Source organism: Oncorhynchus mykiss, chromosome 11 (genome assembly GCF_057628025.1).
Source record: "Oncorhynchus mykiss isolate SJ-2025 chromosome 11, ASM5762802v1, whole genome shotgun sequence".
NCBI lineage: Eukaryota > Metazoa > Chordata > Actinopteri > Salmoniformes > Salmonidae > Oncorhynchus > Oncorhynchus mykiss.
The window spans coordinates 50,284,688-50,301,543 of NC_143032.1; positions in this window are offsets into that span (position 1 = coordinate 50,284,688).

A 16,856-nucleotide genomic window follows, 5' to 3' on the forward strand; every position below is an offset into this window, starting at 1 on the left:
AACCCACTGAATGATTTTGATTAAATCCATTTCTGTGACCATTTCCATATGTACAAAGAAAAAGCAGCTGATATTTGTTTGCTTGAGCCAAGGCTTTCATTTGACTCTTTGGGGAAGGCCCTTCCCTACAAGTACTGACCACCATGAGGTTTTTGGCATCTGGAACCTTCCATCGTGAAACAGGACATTTATGTTGTGTAAGTGAACCAACTATTCAGAATAGCAATGCTACAGTGTATGTGACCTGAAAGACAGTTACGTCAAGTTCGCCGATACTGCTGCCCAAGCCAACTACAAGGTAGAGTCCTATAAATATTGGATGTCATTTTCCCATCGTGTCCCTCTACAGCAGATTCTGAGGTGTACAGGAATCTTAAAAACTGGTTTTCAATAACATGTACAAAGTGTGTGCACTCCCAATTTGAAGTTCTCCAACATTGTTGCCCGTTGGAAAGGTGCAACGCATGACTCAAGGATTTTCCAAAACTCCTCTGTACGCTCAGTTTGAAGGAGGACAACATACAGTAGTGGAGTCATACTTGGTGACAGTGGGTGGGCACAGACCAACTTGTTCTCCCTCTATCTTCATCCAATAGAACCTGAGCAATAACGGTACAAACAAACTCATATCCACACCAGAGGTGTAGTGGAGCGCATGTTTGGTGTATGGAAGAGTTGTTTCCGGGGTCTCGGCAACACATTGCGCCTTCAACCTAGAAGATGCTGCATTGTCTTAATTGCAACAGCTTCACAATTACCTCAAACCGCATGGCTATCCAGATCATCGTTTTGAAGATGAGGATGATGCAGATGTTCCCATGGAAAAGCCAGCAGAAATGGATAAGCCTGCAGAGATGCTTTTGCTAATTCAGCACTTCTCACAATAAAGATAGCTCAAGTGATTGAAACAAACAATAGCCATGGATTGAAAACGAAAAAAGAATCATTCACAAATGGAAATATCGGGACCCCGAACTGGTGCTGGTTGGAGAAGAACATTGGTACTGCTGATGCTTCATGTTTCTCTCCTCCATAGTTAACTCAACAGGAAGGATTTGCGTCTTCATATCGTGCTCTTTTAAATACATTGGTTTGAAATCTTAAGAAATTCCGTGGCCAGTTTCTCATGCATGCTCTCAGCCTCTTTTTCTGTGCCCTCCGTCCCGGGTTAGTGACACGATCCTCTGTCCTGACTGCGGCAGATGTCGTTGGCTGTCCATCCTGTTATGACAAGTCCCATCCAAGCGACGGTGGTCATATGCCTCTAGAAAAGGATTACATTGCTGCATTGGAGAACATTATTTCTTCAAGAGTTAAGTTCATTACGTCATTTTTAGTATGGGAGTGCAAGAGATGACTGACAACATTACATATTCTGGGGATGGCACTTGTTGAATGAATGTGTCCTACCAAATGAGGATTGGAACAGTACCAAATCATCAGGCATACCTTCCAGGGGCTACTGGCTATCGATGTTCCCGGTCAACAAGTCTTTCAGCTCATGTTTGGTCTTACCAGTCTTGAAACGCTCCCTTACAAGCAACAGCATTTGTCATTAAGTAGATTTTTATGTTTTTCCACAGGACCTTAGAAAGACGACAATATAGAAATGATATTAGTAAGTATGTATGATATTGTTTGTGTTACATTTCTGTCCAAAAATACATTTAGGTCCCACTGTGTTGTTACACACAAAAAGTAACATTTCAAAGTGACTCTGATTTGTAAAAGTGAGCCAACAATAAATACAGTATCTTACCTGAAGTTGTTTTGTTTACTTTTCATTTGACTTGAATTCATTACAAATGGTGGTCTTGTTTTTCTTTTCTTGTTTTCTGTTGATGAATCATGCTGTTTGCTCTCGATAATTGGGTGGTTTGACACAATTTGCTTCAAGAGGATTTTTTCAAAGTCACAGATATTCTTTGAACCTTCTCTTTTACCTATGTCCCGTGTTTGATTTTAGTGACTCTCTGCAATTCCACACGATGCTTATGTATTAGTGTCCTATCCCTGGGTTTTGACGTATCCTCAGGTCAGCACCAAGTCTTTATCGTTAATCTAATCAGGCTTCACAAAGATTAACCGGTTAGTCCTTTACTTACCTTGGTCTGGGACTCTACTGTGGTTAGAAACGAAGAAAGATTTTTTTAAATCTGGATTAATTTAAGTAGAATTAGCCTAGTCCTGATTTTAAATTTAACTCTGCCTGCAAAACCACCCCTATAAATACTTATAAATGTTTTGAGTAACTAGTGTAAATTCTCACAAAAAGATGGACATACCTGATGTTCCTTAAGGTCTCAAAATAGCCTAGAACATTTCAATGGTAAAAGAATAAGCACACAACACAATATATTAATTATGAATAAACTATTTACTAATCCATTCTCAAACCTTTAATACATTGTTGTTATACCAATTTTTTTTAATGTCTGCCCCATGGCAAAATGTGTAGAATTGCAGGAAATTACTTTAAATGAGCACATTTTTCTCTCAACCTCATGGCGAAATGTGTAAAATAGCATTAGATTAGCTTTAAAACTGCACATTTTTCTCTGTACTATGGCAAATCTGTAGAATTGCAGGAAGTTACATGAGGTAAGTGTCCCCCCAAGCCTCAGATGTGGTAGTCCGGCCCTGTCACCAGGGGGTGTGTGGTACAGAGTCTTCACCCTGCACTACCACAGGACCAGGGATGGGGGTAGGGCCACAATACACCTGAACTCATCACGAGGGGACCGCAGTTGATCTCGGGCCTCGCTGCCAGTATCTCTCTCCACCATGATTACTGTTTCAATATCTGGCCGCGAGATTAACTTACCTGCATACTATATTGTGTCATATGTCAAGGTTATTTGACCTGCATAGGTGTTAAACAGAGAGAGAGAGAGTATGATCTCTGGCTGCTGGTAGTAACTATGGCTAGCAATCCTGCATTTCAGCTGTGCTGTTTAACCTGCATTTGTGATTGATTGTGTCCTGCTAATACAGTGTTGTCAAGATAGAGTTGTCATATTATCTCAAATTTACTCAAAGAATCTCAGTGGACTGGCAGACTTGTTATGGTTCTTTTAATGAGCCTCTAGAGCAGATAGCATCTCGAACACATCTTAGTTAGAGAAACATTCACTAATTAAAACATATCTGTCTACAGAGTGGTGAGGTGGCCTCTACAGTATGAGCATTTGAGCACTGTAAAAGAAAACATAAAAAGCATTGAGCAATTTATTTCCCTTCATGCACAATGCTTTTAGAAAGTTTGGAACTGCAGGCTATGGATTCCCGTAGGTCTATGCTTTGGTCTGTATTGGGCTCTAGCATACTTCAATTGAAAATAACTCCAGAGGTTTAGGCAACAGTTAATAGTTGTAGGCTATGCTACATGTCCAATGTTACAGTAAAGGGTGAATCCATTTGAATTCAATCACTTTTTGACAGCATCCCTTTTGATTTCAACAAAACCTTCTATACATGTTTTCTCATGGAAGAAGTGGTCAGAAAGCGACCTTTTGGACCTGAATGCCAAAACATTCAGTAGATAAAGGTGCTCATAGTTGACCCATTTTGCATATCCCACCATACCATGAGATATCCATGTCTTCAATCACTGGAAAACATGAACAGTTGAGTTTTATATGTATTAAAAGCTTACAAACAAGGTTGTCAAACTATTTAGCATAATTTCTTACATGTTTTTTTTTTAATTATGACATTTTTCAACCTCTAACGTCGATTATCTAAAGACGCATAAACTCAACAAAACAAACGTGGTACCATTTGAACATTTATCAGCCAAAACATGACACCCTGTATTCAAGAGTTGTCTCAACTGATGGCGGGCACAAGACAAAATTATTTCAAAATTATTTTCACTTCATGATGTAAAATAAGGTCTAAGCTACAACAAAAAGCGGTTTTAGATCATTGATGATAAGGTTAATAAATTACAAATTTTCATGTAAAAAAATAAAAATAATTATCAAATAGTTTGACGACTCTGTTTGTATCCTTTTAAGTTATTTAAATCTCAACCGTTTATCTTTTCCAGCGATGTAGACATGGATGTCTCATGGTAGTGGTGGGGTATGCAAAATAGGTCAACTTTCAGCACCTTTATCTCTTGAATATTTTGAATGTCACTTTCTGAGCACGTCTACAATTTGCAGATATGTATAGAAGGTTTTGATTAAATCAAAAGGGGGACCTTCAAAGAGTGAATGAATTCAAATGGATATATCCTGAAGTGTTTTCAAGCTCCAGATAACCCACGTGGCTTTGCCTTGGACAAAGTTCTGTGTAGATGAGGTGCCATGCCAATGCCATCATAGTACAAAATATATATATTGCTACTATTTGTCATTAACTTATAAAACTAGCTTTCTGTGACAAGCTTAGGTGAATCAATCTGGCGCCAAATGCCATTTTTTCACGATAAAGTGACTAATTTCTACATGAGTGATAGTTTAGCTAAAGAGTGTATAGGGAAGGAAGGGGTTGGGCAGCTACTAGCAAGCTAAGTTCAAGGAAGGAGGAAGCTCGTGGATGCGACAGAGCACAACTGTACTGTGACGGATCGGCACGGCGGATAGTTTGGTTGGTAGCGGTAATGCAATTGATATCGATAATAATTCCAAGAACACGATAAATTGAACAGGAACGAGATGCATTGGGGTGAATGCTGCTGGGGAAATATTGAGTAGTGTTGAGAGTAGACTTGTAATGCTCAGGACTACTCTAGACAAAGATATTTTTGAAGAAACTTTGATTTAACTTTATCAGTCATTCATTTGAAGACAAATGGTGTATGTTGCCAGTGTGTGTAAAAGCCAAATGAGATGTGCAAGGTGTGATAGGGATCATGAGTATGACAAATGTGGGCCTGATGTTAAGGTTAAGTGTTGCAACACTGACAGAGTACAACAAAAGGTCATGGAAGCATGGAGGTACAAAATGAGAAATAATGCATCTTCTGCTGAGGCTGCTGGAAAAGTGACCGGCAAACCCATTGTTCAAAATGCTCTGGCTCCAGAATATCGGCAGACAGTGACTGGTCCAAGGAGGCCCGTAAGCGCCTCAGCCTACTGTCAATGTGACATGCGAGCATAAATGCTTGGTTACGGAGAAAACTATGGTTGTAAATCATGTACATTTCTTAGCCTTCTTGTTTAGGTCAATCAATATGAGTGCTGTACGCAAGAGCAGGACTGGACGAATAATGGAAGTTGTGAACGGCAGCCCAAACAATTCTGGGGATTTCAGATACTGAATCATACGCCAAATAATGATCAGGAACCTAAGTAACCTTACATGTAATGATATTGAATTGTGTTTGGTTGTCAGTACAACCAAATATCAACATTTGAAGCAGATGTGTCTTCTGCTTGGATAGTTCCATCTGTGCCACTGACTTAGTCTGGCTTTAATTCCAAGTTGGTCAACAAATTAATAGTTTATATGATGGATTTGCATCTCAATCTCAAACAGAAAATCAAAGTATAAAAATAGAACTAAATCAAACTTTATTTAAAGTGCATTCAAAGTTAGATTTGATTTAGTCCGATACTTTAACTCATACTATAACCTATACTAACCTATACTTTAATTTTTGTTTGAGATGGAGATGTGAATCGAACATATAAATTATTAGTTTGCAGAAGATACTGTGAATATCCTTCAAATGTTGATATTTGGCTGCGTTGACAACCAAACACAATTCAACAAGTTAACAAATGATATGTTGGATTCATGTCTCCAACTAAACCAAAAATAAAAGTAAAAAAATGGGATTATTAAACCAGTGGCTTAAATGGAACTATCCAAGCAGTACATCTCCTTTTAGATGTTGATGTTTGGTTGCGTTATCAACTGAACACAATTCAATATTACTTTTGTAATACAGTAAAAAGCCTGGAGTTAAGGATATCATACAAACTAACGTAACATTCAACATTAAAATGAGCAACACATGCATGGACATATTTTGAGGTTACTGCAACTATACACTTCTTCTTATGCAATCAAATAAAGCGTTCATGTTCAAGATGGCATGCAATAGTGTAGGTCCTCGCAGGTCTGTGGAGATCTTCACAATTGCTTTAATAATCTGCGCAGTATCTCAAACAGCGCTGATCACTCGCACCATTTACTTTTAATGTAATCTCAGCTGCAATTCAGGTCATTTGGTTATGCTGCTAGATGAAGCACGGCAGTAACACATTCATCTGTTGTATAAATAAACATTGTGATTGTGGTTGAAGATTTTAGGGAGGGGAGGGGACTAGTTTGTATCAATGATGGTCGGGGGACACGGGTCAATGTGACTAGAGGTACATCGTCAGGTTTAGATATTACATAAGTAGCGTCCTCCATTGCTGGTATATGTGATTGGGGTGTGAAGTCAGAATCTACATTAGGGGGGAGACCATTTCCCAGTTATGTGCAACATTGACCTAGACATCTGTTTTCAGAAAAGGGACCTGGTCACAGTGCTTTGACAAAACAAACGGGAAACTATTTGACACTTTATGTCAATGGTCAGTAGAAGACTGCTACGTCTATGAATTCCGGCATATTGGATCCTTTCTTATTGGCTTTTCCAATAGGACGGGGGATGGTAGACGGACGATGGTTCCTTGGTGGGCCCGAAGCACAGGGGATGGTAGGCGGACGATGGTTCCTTGGTGGGCCTGAAGCACAGGGGATGGTAGACGGACGATGGTTCCTTGGTGGGCCTGAAGCACAGGGGATGGTAGACGGACGATGGTTCCGTGGTGGGCTGAAGCACGGGATGGTAGACTGACGATGGTTCCTTGGTGGGCTGAAGCACAGGGGATGGTAGACGGACGATGGTTCCTTGGTGGGCCGAAGCATTTGTTAAGGCCATCAATGATTGTGATAATGCAATTAAGACATTGAAGGATAATTTGACATTTGATCACAATAGATTTTCAGAGAAAGAGATTGTGACTAGGAACGTCATTAAGACTGCAAAGAAAGGTGTGTGGCAGGATTTCTGTTCTTCCATAGGAAGGAAAGAACAACTGGGGGTTGTGTGGAAGATGTTAAAGAGGATGATGGGGAAAGACAGTACAGTACCTGTGTTAGCTTATGCTGTATCAAACAAAGAAAAATAGGACGCTCTGGAAAGTGCTTTTGCAGAAGTACATCAAATGAAATGTATTGGTCACATACACGTGTTTAGCAGATGTTATTGCGGGTGTAACGAAACGTTTGTGCTTCTAGCTCCGACAGTGCAGTAATATCTAACAAGTAATATATAATAGTTTCACAACATATACCCAAAATACAGGTAAATCTAAGTAAGGAACGGGTTAAGAATATATAAATATAAGTCAGAGCGGCATTGGACTAAGATACAGTAGAATAGTATAGAGTAAAGTTAATACATATGAGATGAGTAATGCAAGATACGGAGACATTAATAAAGTGGCTAGTGATCCATTTCTAAAAGTGGCCAGTGATTCCTAATCTATGTCTATACGCAGCAGCCTCTGATGTGCTGGTGATGGCTTTTTAGCAGTCTGATGGCCTTGAGATAGAAGTTGTTTTTCAGTCTCTCGGTCCCTGCTTTGATGCACCGGTACTGACCTCGCCTTCTGGATGATAGCGGGGTGAATAGGCAGTGGCTCGGGTGGTTGATGTCCTTGATGATTTTTTGGCCTTCCTATGGCATTGGGTGATGTAGGTGTCCTGGAGGGTGGGAAGTTTGCCCCCAGTAATGCGTTGGGCAGACCACACCACCATCTGGAGAGTTTTGCGGTTGTGGGTGGTGCAGTTGCCGTACCAGGCCCGACAGGATGCTCTCAATTGTGCATCTGTACATTTTTGTGAGGGTTTTAGGTGTTAAGCCAAATTTCTTTAGCCTCCTCCTCCCCTCCTCATTGGTAATCAAGCCTACTACTGTTTTTTCGTCTGCAAACTTGATGATTGAGTTGGAAGCGTGCTTGGCCACGCAGTCATGGGTGAACAGGGAGTACAGGAGGGGGTTGAGCATGCATACTTGTGGACCCCAGTGTTGAGGATCAGCGAAGAGGTGTTGTTTCCTACCACCTGGGGGCGACCCGTCAGGTAGTCCAGGACCCAGTCGCACAGGGCGGGGTTCAGTCCCAGGGCCTCGAGCTTGATGATGAGCTTGAAGGGTACTATGGTGTTGAATACTGAGCTATAGTCAATGAACAGCATTCTTACATAGGTATGCCTCTTGTCCAGATGGGACAGGGCAGTGTGCAGGCGATTGCATCGTCTGTTGATCTATTGGGGCGGTAAGCAAATTGAAGTGGGTCTAGGGTGGCAGGTAATATGATCCTTGACTAGTCTTTCAAAGCACTTCCTGATGACAGAGATGAGTGCTACGGGGCGATAGTCATTTAGTTCAATTACTTTTGCCTTCTTCTGTGGAGACAACAGACTGGGTTAGGGAGAGATTGAATATATCTGTAAACACACTAGCCAGCTGGTCTGCGCATGCTCTGAAGACATGGCTAGGGACATAACGTTGACAATAAGTGATGAATGTAAAAGGAAGAAAAGAAAACAGATGTACAGTGCCTTGCGAAAGTATTCGGCCCCCTTGAACTTTGCGACCTTTTGCCACATTTCAGGCTTCAAACATAAAGATATAAAACTGTATTTTTTGGTGAAGAATCAACAACAAGTGGGACACAATCATGAAGTGGAACGACATTTATTGGATATTTCAAACTTTTTTAACAAATCAAAAACTGAAAAATTGGGCGTGCAAAATTATTCAACCCCTTAAGTTAATACTTTGTAGCGCCACCTTTTGCTGCGATTACAGCTGTACGTCGCTTGGGGTATGTCTCTATCAGTTTTGCACATCGAGAGACTGACATTTCTGGATATCTTTAAGAAATGGCTTTCTTGCCACTCTTCCATAAAGGCCAGATTTGTGCAATATACGACTGATTGTTGTCCTATGGACAGAGTCTTCCACCTCAGCTGTAGATCTCTGCAGTTCATCCAGAGTGATCATGGGCCTCTTGGCTGCATCTCTGATCAGTCTTCTCCTTGTATGAGCTGAAAGTTTAGAGGGACGGCCAGGTCTTGGTAGATTTGCAGTGGTCTGATACTCCTTCCATTTCAATATTATCGCTTGCACAGTGCTCTTTGGGATGTTTAAAGCTTGGGAAATCTTTTTGTATCCAAATCCGGCTTTAAACTTCTTCACAACAGTATCTCGGACCTGCCTGGTGTGTTCCTTGTTCTTCATGATGCTCTCTGCGCTTTTAACTGACCTCTGAGACTATCACAGTGCAGGTGCATTTATACGGAGACTTGATTACACACAGGTTGATTGTATTTATCATCATTAGTCATTTAGGTCAACATTGGATCATTCAGAGATCCTCACTGAACTTCTGGAGAGAGTTTGCTGCACTGAAAGTAAAGGGGCTGAATAATTTTGCACGCCCAATTTTTCAGTTTTTGATTTGTTAAAAAAGTTTGAAATATCCAATAAATGTCGTTCCACTTCATGATTGTGTCCCACTTGTTGTTGATTCTTCACAAAAAAATACAGTTTTATATCTTTATGTTTGAAGCCTGAAATTTGGCAAAAGGTCACAAAGTTCAAGGGGGCCGAATACTTTCGCAAGGCACTGTATATTGTAAGAAGTGGAATTCTTGAGAATCACAGGATGGGGGCGCTAGAGAGCGAGCTATGGAGTAGACATGCTTTGCTCGAGCTCCGCTCTATTTTGAAACAAATTGATATTTATCTTAACCTCTCACAACCTATAACTTCAAACATTGTCTGGCAGTATGACAAAGGGAAAAGGCACCAAAAAAGGGGGCGCTAAGCAAGATCATTTGAATCAGATAGACAACGAACCAATTTCAACATCACCGACCCATGAGGAGTTAGCTGAAGAGCCTAGCTCCCAAGAGTTCCCCACAGATCCTACTCAACGTGACAGACTGGATGCCATAAACTCACTAAGCAAGAAGGTGGACACAAGGTTGGCTGATATCTCAAAGAGTATTGGGACTTTGACGGAAACTGTGAAGGCAACTAAGGGAAGGGTGCATGAGGTTGAGCAGACAACAGTCGATCACAAGGCCAGGCTACAGGACATAGAGAAACAGTGCGCAACATTCAAAAATGACAACAAAACCCTGAAAGCCCGATTGGAAATGCTTGAGTCGCGTTCAAGACACCAGAACATCCGAATATTTGGGATCCAGGAAGACACTGAGAAAGGGAAACCCACTGAATTCATCTCGGCGCTGATACCGGCATTGCTTGGGAGTGAACACTTCAAAACGGCCATCGAAGCCGGCAAAGAGCGTGCCACCAAGGCCATTCATTGTACGGCAGCACTAACCCGAGGCCAGGGATCTCATCCTCAAGCTGGCTGGTCAAAATATCCCGAGGCCAGGGATCTCATCCTCAAGCTGGCTGGTCAAAAGTTACCCTAGCTCCATTGTAGTCATCTTTCTACCCAGATCTTACTTTGGAGGTGAGGAACCAACGGAAAGAGTATGATGAGTTACGCAACAAATCCAGGGCAGCCAACATCCGATATGGATTCCTCTTCCCAGCCCGGTTTAAGGTGACAGTCGAGGGAGGGATCAACACGTACATTTGACAACCCAAAAGAGGCCAATCTGTTCTTGTCAAGCAAGTTCCCTGGCTGAGGATACAGAACGGTTGTGTCAACCAGCTAAAAGGCCAAATACAGGCCAGGAATATGTTTGAATTTCCTGCCTATATCTTTTCGATCAGAAATTGGGACTTATATGATGGGTGAGATGTTGTGGCTTATATAGCATTGTTTAGCCTCTCATGTTTTACCGCCACTCACCCCCTAACGTGAGAGCTAAGTGTTATTTAATATTAGTTTATATGCGGAGCATCTATAGATGATGAGTTAGTTCAAGCTGTATGTCTAGACACCCTAAGGTTTGTGTGTTAGTCAAGGAGTGCTTCGTTTGGGGAAGCCACTCGGTAAAGGGACGGGAGGGGGAGGGGGGATGGGGTCTGTGTTTTATGTTCACATTTATTAATACAGGTGGCATGACAAGCTCACGCACGGCAGGACGTTTTTCTTTTGGGCTTTGTATGACAGCAACACTTTGCTCTAAAATAAGAAATGCCACATAGTGACAGAGCACAGAGTAGACTAGGTGGAATAAAGATGGTCAGCTAGAACTGTAATGGCTTAGGGCATGTCGTGAAACGAGCTAAGGTTTTTTCTCATCTTAAATCACTGGGTGCTGACATAGTGCTTCTTCGAGAAACTCACATTAAACGCTCCGCTCAGGCCAAGCTACGAGTCGGCTGGATCGGTCAGATATACCAGTCTAACTTTGGTGCAAAAGCGAGAGGGGTAGCAATCCCGATAAGGAAAAACATTCCTTTTGTTTACTCATCCTCCATTTCAGATCCTAATGGTCGGTATATTATTGTGGCTGGTACACTGAATTCAAAACCAATAACCTTGGTCAATTTATACGGACCCAACTATGATGATCCATTATTTTTTCAAAGGGTATTTAAGGCCATACCAAATATCTTGGATGCAAGTGTTATGGTTGGAAGTGACTTTAACTGTATGTTAGATCCTCTTTCAGATAAACACCTATCAAGGTCACTTCAACAATCAAATGCCAGTGTCTGTCTAAATACATTGATGACAAACCTTAACATTGTTAATATTTGGAGACTGATGCACCCAACAGATAGGGATAATTATTTATTTTCATAATTTCATAAATCATATTCCAGAATTTACAATTTATTTTGGACTCCAAACTAATTTCAGCAGCTGCGTCGGTTGCCTATCTAATTACGGACCACTCTCCTCTGTCCATGGTGCTGAAACTCGACAATATGCCGACAGGTCGGCGACCGTGGCGCTTAGACGCATACCTGTTGAAAGATGAGGCTTGATGTCAGTTTTTGAAGGAGCAAATTGCCTTTTTCCTCTGAGATAACGACACGAGGGATGTTGACGACTCCACCCTTTGGGAATCTCTAAAGGCTGTGATTAGAGGTTACATTATTTCTTATACATCAGAGAGGAAGACACGCGCCAGGACTAGGCTGAGAGAACTTGAAAGAGAGTTAGGGGAACAGGAGAACGTTTTTAGGACGAATTCCTCGAATACAGTCCTTGAGAAGATCACAAAGTTAAAATATGAATACAATACCATCCTTTCGAACCGGGTGGTCTCTTTACTTGCTAGAACGCAACAAAGTTATTTTGAACTGGGTGACAAACCACATATATTATTAGCAAGACAGCTAAGGAATGTACAGGCATCTAGAGCTATTCACAAAATAAAAGACAAGAAGGGTAAAATAGTAACAGATCCGCAGGATATTAATAATTGCTTTGCGCAGTTTTACTCAGAACTATATCAATCAAAATGCGATGCTACTGATCCACAAACTATGGAACGCTTTCTCGCTGAATGTGAACTTCCTAAACTAGACAGGGGGGCAGCTGCTGCACTCGGCCTGTGGATATGCAAATTCTGAAATCTACCCCATTTAGAACAGTGACGGACGGACAAGTTCACAAGCCTTGGCATTGTAGTGACAAGAGACCTTGATCAGCTATTGAAAGCGAATTGGGACATGAAAATTGATTAAACAAAATATAGATTTTTGGGAAACTGTCTATCACCTTGGTTGGTCGTATAAACGCTATTAAAATGGTTGTCCTACCCAGGTTTCTTTACCTCTTCCAATGTCTACCCAATTTCATTCCACAAAGCTATTTTAAGAAACTTTTATGGGATAACAAGACAGCCAGGATTTTAAAGAAGAATTTATGCAAGTACAAGATAGAGGGCCTTCCTCACTTTAAACTGTATTATTGGGCTGCTAATCTGAACATTGTGTCATTCTGGATGGAAAGTTTACCTGGGATGCTACAGAATGATATGCCTTCAAGGCTTTTAATTGAGCAGGCCTCCTGTCAATGTTCCTCACTCTCTGCACTTGTTAATAGTCCATCATATGTGAAAAAAATCCACTTATGACTCTAATCCAGCCATTTGTCATACTCTTAGGATCTGGAAACAGATTAGGTATTTTCTTAACATACCCACTGTATACATCAATGATGTCTCTCTTGCTGCTGGTGAGTCTCTGATCCACCTCTACGCAGATGGCACCATTCTGTATACTTCTGGCCCTTCTTTGGAAACTGTGTTAACAACCCTCCAGGCGAGCTTCAATGCCATACAACTCTCCTTTCGTGGCCTCCAATTGCTCTTAAATACAAGTAAAACTAAATGCATGCTCTTCAACCGATCGCTGCCTGCACCTGCCCGCCTGTCCAACATCACTACTCTGGACGGCTCTGACTAAGAATATGTGGACAACTACAAATACCTAGGTGTCTGGTTAGACTATAAACTCTCCTTCCAGACTCACATCAAACATTTCCAATCCAAAGTTAAATCTAGAATTGGCTTCCTATTTCGCAACAAAGCATCCTTCACTCATGCTGCCAAACATACCCTTGTAAAACTGACCATCCTACCAATCCTCGACTTCGGCAATGTAATTTACAAAATACCCTACTCAATAAATTGGATGCAGTCTATCACAGTGCCATCTGTTTTGTCACCAAAGCCCCATAGACTACCCACCACTGCGACCTGTTCGCTCTCGTTGGCTGGCCCTCGCTTCATACTCGTCTCCAAACCCACTGGCTCCAAGTCATCTACAAGACCCTGCTAGGTAAAGTCCCCCCTTATCTCAACTCGCTGATCACCATAGCAGCACCCACCTGTAGCACTCACTCCAGCAGGTATATCTCTCTGGTCACCCCCAAAACCAATTCTTTCTTTGGCCGCCTCTCCTTCCATTTCTCTGCTGCCAATGACTGGAACGAACTACAAAAATCTCTGAAACTGGAAACACTTATCTCCCTCACTAGCTTTAAGCACCAGCTGTCAGAGCAGCTCACAGATTACTGCACCTGTACATAGCCCATTTATAATTTAGCCCAAACAACTACCTCTTTCCCTATTGTATTGATTGATTAATTAATTAATTTATTTATTTTGCTCCTTTGCACCCAATTATTTATATCTCTACTTTGCACATTCTTCCACTACAAATCAACCATTCCAGTGTTTTACTTGCTATATTGTATTTACTTCGCCACCATGGCCTTTTTTTTTTGCATTTACCTCCCTTATCTCACCTCACTTGCTCACATTGTATATTGACTTATTTTTCTACTGTATTATTGACTGTATGTTTGTTTTACTCCATGTGTAACTCTGTTGTTGTACTGTTTGTGTCGAACTGCATTGCTTTATCTTGGCCAGGTCGCAATTGTAAATGAGAACTTGTTCTCAACTTGCCTCCCTGGTTAAATAAAGGTGAAATAAATCAATAAAATACATTGACAGCCCAATTTGCCTTAATCATGCTTTCCACCCGGCATTGGATGATATGGTGTTTTCACAGTGGAGGGAGAAGGGGCTCACAACAATTGGTAATTTATACATGGAGGGTCAGTTAGCTTCTTTCAACAATTACAGGGAAAGTTCAACATGCCAACAACACATTTTTTCAGATACCTCCAAATCAGGAATTTCTTAAGGACACATATCCCACAGAATGGCATTAAGCCAAATAATCCTACATTAGATAGCTTGATCCTTGTCAAACCCCATTCAAAAGGGTCGGTCTCTAGACTGTATGATGTGCTACAAGCCCACATAGAGGTATCCACAGACACTATTAAAAGGGCTTGGGAACAAGAACTTGGCTCAGAAATCTCAGATGAGGACTGGGTAGAAGCTCTCAGGAATATAAACCACAGTTCAGTGAATGCCAGGCACAACCTTGTACAGTTTAAGGTGATACACAGGTTACATTACTCTAAAGTGAAACTGCATAAAATATTCCCGGACACGTCACCACTGTGTGAGAGGTGCAAGCAGGAGGAGGGGACGTTGACCCACTTATTTTGGACATGTCCTAAGTTACATGCTTACTGGGCTCTCATCTTTGATTACTTATCTAAAGCCTTCGATGGAGTTATAGCCCCAGATCCATTGATCGCTCTGTTTGGTACTGTTGATGGGAATAACCAGGAGGGGGAGGCTGTCTCTCTTTGTACTCTATTAGCCAAAAGGCTCATATTGCAATTTTGGAAATTGGAGACTGTACCTACCTTTGAAATGTGGTTACGGGACTTAGGGAATGTAATACATATGGAAAATATACGATACAGCACCTCCAATAGAAGTCCAGTGTTTTACAAAATATGTCAGCCGATACTGGATAAATGGTCTAGTCCAGCTAAATGGTCTAGTCCAGCTTCATAACTGGGTTGACGATCTGCTGCTACTCTGTGCTGTACTCCACTCAATATCTATTTTTGGCTTAACTACACTGCTTGTAATGACTATATGCTGTCTTCTTATACATGTACCACCTAATAGGATTTTGTTTTATTTTGTGTATGTGTGAGTTAAGTTTTGTTTTGTCCTCTAAATTGGCCATCCCATTCAACAGTACAATGAGTGTCAATGTTTGTATTGCTGTCTTTTTAAATGTATTTTTAATTGGGAAATAATAAGCATATTATTAAAAAAAAGAGAATCACAGGACGCTGAATTCACCATGTTTGAATTGACATGGGCTCTGGAGGGCCAGGTGAGAATCGATTATGCTACGTTATGTTTAAACATCTGCCTACAGAAGTTCTGGGAAATATGTCGATTTATTTAACAAAATATGGACAATAGGAGTGCTGCCATTAGGAAGGAAACGTGGTGTTGCCTTTTGTGAAGCCTGGTAAAGATCCATCCAGTCCTGCGAATTATAGACCTATTGCAATTACATCAAATCTCTGTAAACTAATGGAAAAGTTGATTGTGGGTCGATTAATGTATTATCTGGAACTTAAGGGTTTCATGTCCATCTCAGTGGATTCAGGAAAGGAAGGACTAGCCGAGATGTATCGATAAACAGCTTCTATCTCCAGGCCATCAGACTGTTAAACAGCCACCACTAGCCGGCCGCCGCCCAGTACCCTGCCCTGAACCTGAGTCACTGTTCTAGCCGGCTACCACCCAGTACTTTACCCTGCACCTTAGAGACTGCTGCCCTATGTACATAGAGTCACTGAACACTGGTCACTTGAATAATGTTTACATACTGTTTTACACACTTTATATATACAGTGCCTTATGAAAGTATTCAGAGACCTTAACATTTTCCAGATTTTGTTACGTTACAGCTTTATTCCAAAATGGATTAAATTGTTTTAACCCCCTCATCAATCCACACACAACAACCCATCATGAAAAAAAATGGAAAAAAAAGTGTTGTGGGTGCACATTTATGAAAAAACAACAACTGAAATCACATTTACATAAGTATTCAGACTCTTTACTCAGTACTTTGTTGAAGCACCTTTGGCAGTGATTACAGTCTTCTTGGGATTGACTCTACAAGCTTGGCACACCTATACTTGGGGAGCTTCTCCCATTCTATCTGCAGATCCTCTCAAGCTCTGTCAGGTTGAATGGGGAGCGTCGCTGCACAGCTATTTTCACGGCTCACCAGAGAGGTTCGATCGGGTTCAGTCTGGGCTCTGGGCCACTCAAGGACATTCAGAGACTTGTCCCAAAGCCACTCCTGCGTTGTCTTTTCTGTGTGCTTAGGGTCGTTGTCCTGTTGGAAGGTGAACCTTCGCCCCAATCTGAGGTCCTGAGCAGGTTTTCATCAAGGATCTCGCTGTATTTTGCTCCGTTCATCTTTCACTCAATTCTGACTAGTCTCCCAGTCCCTGCCGCTGAAAAACATTGGCACATCATGATGCTGCCACCATGCG